This window comes from Prionailurus bengalensis, chromosome B2 (genome assembly GCF_016509475.1).
Source record: "Prionailurus bengalensis isolate Pbe53 chromosome B2, Fcat_Pben_1.1_paternal_pri, whole genome shotgun sequence".
Lineage (NCBI taxonomy): Eukaryota > Metazoa > Chordata > Mammalia > Carnivora > Felidae > Prionailurus > Prionailurus bengalensis.
This window is the reverse complement of record NC_057349.1, coordinates 56414416-56426894: the sequence shown is the minus strand read 5'-3', so window position 1 is coordinate 56426894 and position 12479 is coordinate 56414416.

Sequence of the window (12479 nt, the reverse complement as noted above, 5' to 3'; positions counted from 1 at the left end):
CAAATGTACAGTCGGATGGAATTGGAGAAGCATTTGGAATTGGACAGCTTTGAATTCAATTTTGTTGCAACAAAAGATTGCTAGAGCAGTGTCACGGTCCCTCACCTGTATAACCATATATCAATAGCTATTCAATCTCTAAAAGATTTACTTCCTATACTGAACTACTAAAGATTTTGCTGACAGATGAGAACAGTTAAGTATTGGGCATGGGGCTTTTACAGAGAGAATAAACAATGGTGGAAAATGTTGCTCAAATTATACATACAAGAGCTGACATTTGGTGTACGCAGGTTGAAAATGCTAAAAAAAAAAAAAAAACTAGCCTATATTGACGAAAAGGAGTTAAGCTTTCTTTTTCATTGATATGGACCAAATATGTTTAGATGAGTACTTGTCATTCAGGGAGACTCTGCATTAACTTTGATTCAAATATTGACATTGAAAAATAAGAGAAATGGCCAATTGGATGGGGAAAACTGAACCCTATTCCTTACAACTTAACAATTCTCCATGTATCTTATAATGGATACCCCCTAATTAAACTTTAATAATGGATAACAGACCTGCTGTATTATATATATCTTATATTAGAAACACTGTATGAGGATAGCGGTACTACTTCTACTGATTCTAGTTTAACCTGTAAGAATAATATGACATATGATAATGGATATTCACAAAAAATATATTGACCTATGAAGAAAAAATCCAACTCAAAACCTTAGACTACCAAGTCCCTAGTCTTAATTATGCATTAGGTACCTACTGGGAAAAAATGAAAGGAGCTGAAGAATAGTTATCAAATTGGTAAAGCACTTGGAAAAAACAAGCTACTAAAACATATCAATAATTTGTAAAGTTTTTGTAGAATTAAGGAGAATCCTTACACACAGCTACCAAGAATCTGCTTTAACTGTGTATTGCTGGCTATTTTCAAAAACTATTAATCTAAAGCTAAGATCCTTAACTTTATAATTCACCCTATTGTAACATTAATCATTGCTTTCATATCTATGTTATGCATACATTTGTACTTGTTGGCTATATACAAATTAAGAAAAACTCAAAAAGAAATTAATACTGCCATGCAAGTTAATTTTTGCCATGCAAAAAATCTGATACTATAAGTGGCATCAAAAGTTGGAATGCGGGGCGCCTGGGTGGCGCAGTCGGTTAAGCGTCCGACTTCAGCCAGGTCACGATCTCGCGGTCCGTGAGTTCGAGCCCCGCGTCAGGCTCTGGGCTGATGGCTCAGAGCCTGGAGCCTGTTTCCGATTCTGTGTCTCCCTCTCTCTCTGCCCCTCCCCCGTTCATGCTCTGTCTCTCCCTGTCCCAAAAATAAATAAACGTTGAAAAAAAAAATTAAAAAAAAAAAAAGTTGGAATGCTTGTGAGAAATTGAATTTAATTTAATCTTACTGAGGAATGTTTAAGACTGTGACTAAACTATATGCACTGTCAAGAAGATGCACTGTTAGGGGTAGCCCTAGGAGGTACTGATAAAGAATTACAAAAATCATGTCAGAGTAAACTTATTGTAACTGCTGATGCAAATCGAACAGGTATTGACTGTTTGCTGGGAGTACAATGATGTATGACAACTGGAACTTCAATTTCTTAAAACAGAGAAAAAATTCACTACACCTTTGTAGCCATTGCGGGCTACTTTCACGGATTCTGTTTCTCTTTATCCTTTTTTCCCCTCCTTCAATAATAAGCTTAGCGAATCCAATTTTTTTGAATTGGCACGTTCTTTGGGTTGCATTTTTTTTTTTTTTTACTTCTCTAACAGCTGCAAAGTATAGCCACAACTGAATTTTTCAAAGGTAATTTTTAAAAAAAAATTTTGTAGTTCTATTATTTATTTTTGAGAGAGAGAGAGAGAGAGAGAGAGAGAGAGAGAGAGAGAGAGACAGTGTGTGAGCAGGGGAGGGGCAGAGAAAGAGGGAGACACAGAATCCAGAGCAGCTCCAGGCTCTGAGCTGAACTAACAAGCTGTGAGATCATGACTTGAGCTGAAGTCGGATGCTTAACCAACTGAGCCACCCAGGCGCCCCTGAATTTTTCAAAAATGTCAGATCTAGGGCACTGGGTGGTTCAGTTGGTTAAACATCTGACACTTGATCTTGGCTCAGGTCATGATCTCTGGGTTTGTGAGTTTGAGCCCTGCATCAGAATCCTTGAGATTCTGTCTTTTCCTGTCTCTCTCTGTCTGCCCCTCTCCTACTCTCTCTCTGTCTCAAAATTAATAAATAAACTTAAAAAAACAACAACAAAAATGTCAAATCCCTCTTCATCAGCAAAATCCTTATAGATACTGTGATCCCAAGTTGTAGGAGCGGGTCCCTGGAATGTTCAAAATGTAATGTGCTTGTTATTGAGCTGGTCCAACATCTTGAGCAACTGAAGTTCAATCCTGTTGGAGATCATCAGGGGAGTTGTGTAGAATTTCCATTAGAATTGCCTTTCTGAGAAACAGAAAAGAGAAGTATTTATCCTCTCATCTCTGTGAAGCCCCAGTTTGTCAAGTTATGACCTATAGACAGCTAACTCCACTGCAGTTCCAATCTCCTGTATGTGTCAGAAAAGACCTCCCATCCTGGCAGTAAAGAAGCCCTGGGCAGAAAGCCAGAGATAGATAGTGTAGTTGAGGCAAGGTCTGTCAAGTTTTCTCCACACACAGATGCTTACCAGATTTGGAGTAAAAAGATACGCAGTTAGGAGGGTCACAATAAGTTTCTGGTATGATGCCTTCTCACTACCCATAAAATTATCATGTGCATTTTCAATTTTTTTAAAGCTTATTGAGGCAGAGGACAGAAGCAGGGGAGGGGCAGAGAGAGAGGGAGAGAGAGAATCCCAAGCAGGCTCCACACTGGCAGCATGGAACCAGACATGGGGCTCGAATTCACAAACCATGAGATCATGACCAGAGAGGAAAACCAACCGACTGAACCACGTAGGCACCCCCATTTTCACCTTTATTGTATTAATGGGGTGAGATTTGTTAATAAATTATATCATGTATAATCATAATTACATTCCCCATATAAACTTTACTTGGGCATGATGTACAAATAATACATACCTGGATACAACTAATAATTTATTTAAGATATTTATATATATAATTAATGAGAGAAGTTATCTCTAGTTTATTTTTTCTTATTTTCGATCTTGATATTGCCAGTTTCTTCAAAAAAAGTACACATTTATACTCTGGAAGGAATTAAATAACAAACTTTACTTAACAGTTCTTAACACATATTTAATACTTAATAGAGTTTAGTTCTTTGGGAAGTTTTTAATTTTAATTCATAATTATCTATGCATATTTGTTATCTCTTTTTGAATAAGCCTTCACAATTTATATTATTATTTTTTGAATATGTCCATTTTATTAAAATGGCAAAATTAAAACTAAAGTTACATACAGCATTCCAATTTATAAAATGTCTTTTGAATCTGTGATTATGATTTGTTAATAATTTATTATGTTATGCATATAATTTTATTCATTTTTCCCCTTAGATTAGAATTGCTAAAGATTTGCTTAATTTATTAGGATTTCAAAACACAACTCATGGTTTTTATTTATAAATTCCACTGTTATTTTTTAGTGTCTAATTTAACATATAGCTGCTTTCATTAATAACTTCTGCCTACTTGTCTTTGAAAATCAATATACTTTGCCAACAACTCACAAAGCTACATAAAATCAATCTTTTGATTTGATAAAAAGAAATATTTACTACTTTAAATTTCCAGAAATACAGCTTTGGCCCCATTTCATAAGTTTTGTTAAATGGCAGAATTTTGTTAATTTACAAATCATTTGTATTAGCAATTTTGTATCTTTTTTTTGAAATGAGGGTTATTTGAAGGTGTAATGCTTATATATGTGTAGGAATCATTGTCATTGACTTTGTGAGAGTCATCAGGCCTCTTCACCAAAAAACATACACACATGTGCACCATTACTCAAAATTTTACAATAATGCCAAGATGCCTATCAATCACCTAAATTTGAACCAATTAGAAACTCACAATTAAAATAACTTTTAATAATTTCTACACAATTACTATTTATTTGTTTCTTTTTTTATTTTTCACATTTATCTGATTTTTCTAACAGGTTTGGTTGTAAATTTCTACTTTGGGGATTATATTAAAAGTGATTATTTGAAAAGAGATATAAATTTTTCTGTATATTTAAGTATAGATATTAAGTATATAGTACATGGCCTGTATTTTAGGAAGTTAGTCATCGAAACATTATGAATTGCATTATTTGGATTTACTATACAATTTTTATCTTTTTTATACTTCAAAATATCTTAGTCTAAAAAATACATGTTAAAGGATACTGCCTTAATACACAGGTTTTTGGATTTCTAAGAGTTTCTGTCTTATATATTTTGCTACGTATATATATAGGACTTCATACTTTCATTTGTATACTGACATCAATTTAATGGGATCGATTCTTTGATTTCTCTTTCTGTGGCTTCATTGTTGGTGTAATAGGAATGCAACTGATTTCCATGCATTGATTTTGTATCCTGCAACTTTGCTGAATTCATGAATCAATTCTAGAGGTTTTTGGTGGAATCTTTTGGGTTTTCCATATAGAGTATCATGTCATCTGCAAAGAGTGAAAGTTTGATCTCCTCCTGGCCGATTTGGATGCTTTTTATTTCTTAGTGTTGTCTGATTGCAGAGTCTAAGACTTCCAATACTATGTTGAATAACAGTGGCAAGAGTGGACATCCCTGTCTTGTTCCTGACTTTAGGGGGGAAAGCTCTCAGTTTTTCCCCATTAAGGATGATATTAGCATTGGGTCGTTCATATATGGCTTTTTATTATCATGAGGTATTCTCCTTCTATCCCTACTTTCTTGAGGGTTTTTATCAAGAAAGGATACTGTATTTTGTCAAATGCTTTCTCTGCATCTATTGAGAGGGTCATATGATTCTTGTCCTTTCTTTTATTGATGTGATGAATCATGTTAATTGTTTTGCAGATATTGAACCAGCCCTGCATCCCAGGTATAAATCCAACTTGGTCGTGGTGAATAATTTCTTTAATGTATTGTTGGAGCCAGTTGGCTAATATCTTGTTGAGGATTTTTGCATCTGTGTTCATCAGGGAAATTGGTAATGTTGGCTTCATAGAAAGAGTTTGGAAGTTTTCCTTCCATTTATATTTTTTGGACACCTTCAAGAGAATAGGTGTTAACTCTTCCTTAAATGTTTGGTAGAATTCCCCTGGAGAGCCATCTCGCCCTGGACTCTTGTTTTTTGGGAGATTTTTTTATTACCAATTCAATTTCCTTACTGGTTATGGGTCTGTTCAAATTTTCTATTTCTTCCTGTTTCAGTTTTGGTAGTGTGTATGTTTCTAGGAATTTGTCAATTTCTTCCAGATTGCCCATTTTATTGGTATATAATTGCTCATAATGTTCTCTTATTATTGTTTTTATTTCTGCTGTGTTGGTTGTGACCTCTCTTCTTTCATTCTTGATTTTATTTATTTGGGTCCTTTCCTTTTTCTTTTTGATCAAACTGGCTAGTGGTTTATCAATTTTGTTCATTCTTTCAAAGAACCAGCTTCTGGTTTCATTGATCCGTTCTACTGTTTTTGTTTTGTTTTTGTTTTTGTTGTTTGGTTTTGATAGCATTAATTTCTGCTCTAATCTTTTTTATTTCCTGTCTTCTGCTGGTTTGGGGTTTTATTTGCTGTTCTTTTTCTAGCTCCTTAAGGTGTAAAGTTAGGTTGTGTATCTGAGATCTTTATTCCTTCTTTAGGAAGGCATGTATTGCTATATACTTTCCTCTTGTGATTGCCTTTGCTGCGTCCTAGAGGTTTTGAGTTGTGGTGTTATCATTTTCATTGACTTCCATTTACTTTTTAATTTCCTCTTTAACTGCTTGGTTAGCCCATTCATTTTTTTAGTAGGATGTTCTTCAGTATCGAAGTATTTGTTACCTTTACAAATTTTTTCTTGTGGTTGATTTTGAGTTTCATAGCTTTGTGGTCTGAAAATATGCACCGTATGATCTTGATCTTTTTGAAATTACTTAGGGCTCATTTATGTCCCAGTATATGGTCTATTCTGAAGAACGTTCCATGTGCACTGCAGAAGAATGTATATTCTGCTGCTTTAGGATGAAATGGTCAGAATATATCTGTTAAGTCCATCTGGTACAGTGTGTCATTCAAAGCTATTGTTTCCTTGTTGATTTTTGATTAGATTATCTCTTCATTGTTGTGAGTGGGGTGTTGAAGTCTCCTACTATTATGGTGTTACTATGGATGAGTTTCTTTATGTTTGTGATTAATTGATTTATATATTCGGGTTCTCCTACATTTGGCACATAAATGTTTACAATTTTTAGGTCTTCTTTGGGGATAGACCCCTTGATTATGATATAATGTCCCTCTGCATCTCTTGATAGAGTCTATTTAACATCTAGATTGTCCGATATAAGTATGGCTACTCTGGCTTTCTTTTGTTGACCATTAGTATGATAGATGGTTTTCCATCCCTTTATTTTCAATCTGAATGTGTTTTTATGTCTAAAGTGGGTCTCTTGTAAACAGCATATAGATGGATCTTGTTTTCTTCTCCATTCTGTTACCCTATGTCTTTTGATTGGAGCATTGAGTCCATTGACATTTGGAGTGAGTACTGAAAGATATGAATTTATTGCCATTATGAGGCTTGTAGAGTTGGAGTTTCTGGTGGTGTTCTCTGGTCCTTTCTAATCTTTGTTGCTTTTGGTGTATATATATATACATATATATATATATTTTTTTTTTTCATATTTTCTCCCCTCAGAGAGTCCCCCTTAAAATTTCTTGCAGGGCTGGTTTAGTGGTCACAAACTCCTTTAATTTTTGTTTGTCTGGGAAACTTTTAATCTCTCATTCTATGTTGAATGGCAGCCTTGCTGGATAAAGAATTCTTGGCTGCAAATTTTTTGGATTCAGCACACTGAATATATCCCGCCACTCCTTTCTGGCCTGCCAAGTTTCTGTGGATAGGTCTGCTGCAAACCTGATCTGTCTTCCCTTGTAGGTTAGGGACTTCTTTCCCTTGCTGCTTTCATGATTCTCCCCTTGCCTGAGTATTTTGTGAATTTGACTATGATATGCCTTGTTGATGGTCGGATTTTGTTGAATCTAATGGGAGTCCTCTGTGCTTCCTGGATTTTGATGTCTGTGTCTTTCCCCAGGTTTGGAAAGTTTTTCGCCATGATTTGATCACATAACCTTTGTACCCCTATTTCTCTCTCTTCCTCTTCTGAGACCCCTATGATTATGATGTTGTTCCTTTTTTATGAGTCACTGATTTCTCTAATTCTTAAATCACGGTCTGTTGCTTTAATCTCACTCTTTTTGTCTGCTTCATTATCCTCTATAAGTTTGTCCTCGATATCGCTGATTCTCTGTTCTGCTTCATCCATCCTTGGTGCAGATGCATCCATCCATGATTGCAGCTCAGTTATAGCGTTTTTAATTTCATTCTATTTTTTACTTCTTTTATCTCTGCATAAAGGGATTCTAATCTATTTTTGACTCCAGCTAGTATTCTTATTATTGTGATTTTAAATTCTGGTTCAGACATCTTGCTTGTATCTGTGTTGGTTAAATCCCTGGCTGTCGTTTCTTCATCCTCTTTCTTTGGGGTGAATTCCTTCATTTTGTCATTTTGAAGGGAGAAAAGGAATTAACGAGGTAGAAAAATTAAAATTAAATAAAATTAAAATTAAAAAAATATTAAAACTAAAAAAATACACACACACACACACACAAATCCAATAAATGATGCTAGATTTTAGGTGTATTTTTGTCTGCATGTTGAAGGTCATTTGACAGATTAGTGAAAAAAAAGGGAGGGAAGGAAATAATTTGAGACTTTTAAAAAAATGAATACACTGAAGTAGTCTAAAATGAGATGATGGTAGAAAAATGGAATTTGAAAAAAAATTTACACAAAAGTAAAGAATATAGTAGAAAAAAATTAAAGAAAAATGTTTTTAATACAAATTAAAAAAATTATTTGTTTCTCTTTCTGTAGTCAAGAAAAAGAAAAGAAACGAAAAAGAGAAAAAAGAGAAAAAAAGGAAATCGTTTGAAAATTTGAAAAAGTGTATACACTGTAGTAGACTAAGATAAAATTATGGAAGTAAAATAGATTTTGAAAAAAATTACATAAAAGCAAAAATATAGTGATAAAAATTGAAGAAAAATATTTTAATAGAAATTGAAAGTAAAAATGAAGTTTTTTTCTTTCTGTATTCAAGAAAAAAATAGAAACAAAAAAGAGAAATAAGGAAAAATAAAAAAAGGAAATCATTTGAAAATTTGAAAAGGTGAATACACTGAAGTAGACTAAAATAAAATGATGGAAGTAAAATAGAGTTTGAAAAAATTTACACAACAGTAAAAAATATTGTAAAAATTAATGAAAAATATTTTTAATAAAAATTGAAAGTAAAAATGAATTTTTCTCTGTCTGTATTTAAGAAAAAGAAAAGAAGTGTAGAAGAGGAAAAGAAAAAAAAAGAAAGAATGAAAATTGATACATGGACCTGTTAACAGATTGAAGTAGGACTGGAATTCGTTTTTCCCTAGAAGTCAGACTATGTAGCGCTTTATAGTCCATAAACTAAGTAGGTGGTAATACTTGTGTCTTGGAGAGGAAGGTTGGCCCAGTTAAGGGGGGGGGGGGGCCTCAGTGTAACGGCTCCATTCTCCACTATATGGAGCTGCTAGCCTACTGGGGTGGAGTGTTGTGGCGTTTGTAGGTGCATATGCACGGGAGCGGTGAAAATGTCACCACCCAGCTACCCAGTCTCTAGTATCGGAACTCTGTTCTCCCAGATCAGCAATCCCGCACCCATCCTCTGTCTTCAGCTTTCGTCCACTCCCTGTTTTTTCACTGTTCGTGACCAGGCCCCAGGCAGTACCTCTATCCTGAGTTTTGTCCCAGATGCAGCTGTTTTCCCCAGCCCCTTACTTCTGAAGGACTGCGGCTTTGACCCGTTCCAGCCCTCTGAGGGAGAGTCTCACTGAGCAATGGCCGAATGAGCAATGGCTTAATGTTGCTTGCACCCAGGAACGCTTGCTGAACCCTGCTGCTACCTGTGCCACAAGATTATGGCCAGGTGCCAATCTGCACCAGAAAAAGTTCGCAAGATAGTATAGCAGCAGCATTTTAGGGATTATGGAAAATCACAACACACATCTGGCACCAGGCTTCACCCTTAATGACCTTGTTCCAGCACCAGCAAATGTGGCCATTTTCTGGGGTCTGCTGAGACGAGGTGGCTTCAACAGTCTCTACCAAATGTCCTTCCAGCAGTGGAACTGCTTTCCCTGTGTGGCTGGAGAACCTCTTGGACCCCACTCCGTTCCTGGAATTCGCCCTTCCCACCAGAGCACCGCTAGGTATGGAGCTGTGGAGTTGCAGCCTTTGTGCTTCCCTTATTTACAGTCTTAATGGAATTTAAACCCTCTTCTTTCTCCTTTCTCCTTTCTCCCTTTTTAGTTTAGTCCCTGTGGCTGTTTATAATTTTCAACTTTCTCTCCAGCTGCTTTTGGGGAAGGGTGCTTTTCCTGTATTCTCCCCTCCCCCACCAGTCTCCAACCTCTCTCCGCTCACAAAAGCACCTCCCTTCCTGTGTCTTCTTGCTCCCCAAGTTCACCTCTCTACTCCATGTACCTGCTGAATTCTGTGGTTCAGTTTGTGCAGATTGCTGTGCTAATCATCCAATCAGTTTTCTAGTGTGTAGGATGGTTTAGTGTTGGTCTGGCTGTAGTTCATGGATGTGAGACACACAAAACACTTCCATGCTGTTCCACCGTCTTGGCCTCTTCCATGGTAAATCTTTGAATATTGAAAAGTATCTGTCTTTTGATCTTACATTTGAAAAATGATTTGGATATGAATAGAGACTGTTTGTTAATATTGTTTCTTCAAAACTACTATAATGACTATATTCTCCTCTCTTTGTTGCTGTGGAAAAGCAAGAATTATATTCTTTTTCTTGAATGTTTAGATTTTTCTTTCTTTACTGAGTGCTTATATTAACTCTTTATTTTTCAAATTCAGATATTCTTCTAGAAGAAATTCATTAATGTAGCTATGAAAAATGAAAGGTTCTGCGATAAAGTTAGGCATAGATTATTTGTTACTTCTGCCTTTCAGAATTGTCTTATTATCTTTGAATCTGTATTTGCCTACTAAATTATATGATGAGTAGAATATGCAGAAATTATGGAACTTCTGAGGCTAGGTAATAGGAAACCTTGTAACTTCTACCCAGGCTTTTTATAAAAGGTAAGGCCAAACTGTCAGATCAGAAGCCCAACTAACCAGAGATCACCATGCAAAGAGGAAGCCACGTTAGCCCCCAGGAAAGGTCATATGGAGAGAGATGGAGATGCTGAAGTAACGCCACCTTACCTCTTTCAGCTTTCTCAGTCCCAAGACTGTACAGGCATATGACAAAGCTGTATTGCATACACCAGCCCCAACAGATGCTACATGAAGCAGAGAGGAACCCCTATAGTATCCAGATTGAAAGCCCCAGACATATGGTCCAAGTCAAGCCTTCAAAACCAATCAAACTACCATACCTGAGTACTCCATCTTCATGGGAAAGATTAACTGATTCTGCCTAAATTTAAAACCCACAAAATAGTGACCATGACAAAATAGTTAGCTTTAAGGTAGTTTGTTAGCAATAATAGAAAACCAGAACAATTCCAAATATAAAAAGTAATGGTGTTTTCTTCTTTCCCCGCAACTTAAGTTTATACCATCATTTCTTTGATAATTTTTTTTTTTTTTTGGTCTTCACTGTTTTTTTTCTCTTTTGGTAATGCTACTATTTACAGATTTGATAACTTAGGTTTGCTCTCCATATCTATTTCAATACCTACTTCATATATTTTTTTTCAGTCTATCTTTTCACCTTTTTTCCCTGAGAAAATTCCTCTTGTTCCCTTTTAATTTGGGAATCTGGCTTATGGCCATATCTAATTGGTTCTTTTTTGCTGCATTTAGGTTATTAATTTAATAATTATATTTTATATCCCAATACTCTTTTCTTTCCCAAATTATTCCTTTTCTGTTGAAGCTTGGTCATCATATATCAATGCAGTATACTGTTAAGTTTCATAGTAAATACTGTTTGGATTGCTTTATAATGCATTCTCCTTCTTTTAGGAACTATGTTTCACTAGTCATCTGAATATTTACATTGGTTCTTGTGGAAGAAAATTGCTATAGGTTCTTTACAAAGTAAACACCTTATTAAATAAAATCCTTAACACCTGACTCAGACTTTTCTCTGTTTCCTCCAGGAAAATTGAGTTCTATAGAAAGATTTCTTTCTTATAATGATAAATAATGAAATTCCAGATCCTTCCCTTAGAAATTCAGGTTTGCATAACTAACAAAGGAGTCCAAGAAATAATGAAGTATAGTCTTTCTCTGCATATTTGGGGAGAGATACTCTTTTGCATCATAAAACTTGTTTTAAATAGTCTCAGATGGTAAGATGTTAAAATGAGAACTTTCCCAAGAATATCAATTTTATTCTTTTGTGTAAAATGGATACATATATGAATATTCATAACTATTATTAACTTGTTCTGTTCTCTGTTAAATACATGTGCCCTTGATAATACATTTTGAATAAAGGAGTATTATGGTCTTATGAACCTCCCAAGACTTTAGAAATTCTTGCTACAATCTGTGAAAAACATGTGAAGATTGAATCTTATTCAGCTATGTTTTTATATTAACAACATTAAATTGACATCTTAAATGGCTAAATGGTTTAAATACTTAGTATTCTCAGCCAAATGAGAAGGAGATCATTCACACTTTCATCTCCCATAGACACAGTAGAAAAATAAAATAAAAAATCTAAAAGTCCTTTAGATTTATTCTTTAATAAGTAATGACAAAATTTGTTTCATTTAAGTTCTTCTCTTTTGATATAATGAGTCTTCTTTTGTTTCTTTTGATTTTCCTCTATTTTCATACATTGACAAAAGAAATATTGATGGGTAATTGTGGAATATTATATCAGAGATTGCAGATCTTAATAAAATCCTTTATCTAGAAATAGTCTCCCTTTCATGTATTCCTTGACACAATTAGAGCCATTCTTCATTTGACCCACCTTCATAAGAACTAATCTTTGTGTCCTTGTTTCTCTCCATGGTTTATCCCCTTAGGGTACTAGCTTTGTGTTTGGGCTGCAAGCAGCTTACTCATGGACGATTGTCTCTAACCTCTGTTAGTAGTTTAGTAGGGCCATCACCAGCCTTTATCCTGAAAGGAGGATGTTAATTGAGTTCTGCAAGGTTGGGGAAAGACAAAGAAGAAATAGAAATTTTTGTGTCCACCATCTCTTCAAAATTTCACACAGATTAATAAATGAAATCTAGTTGAT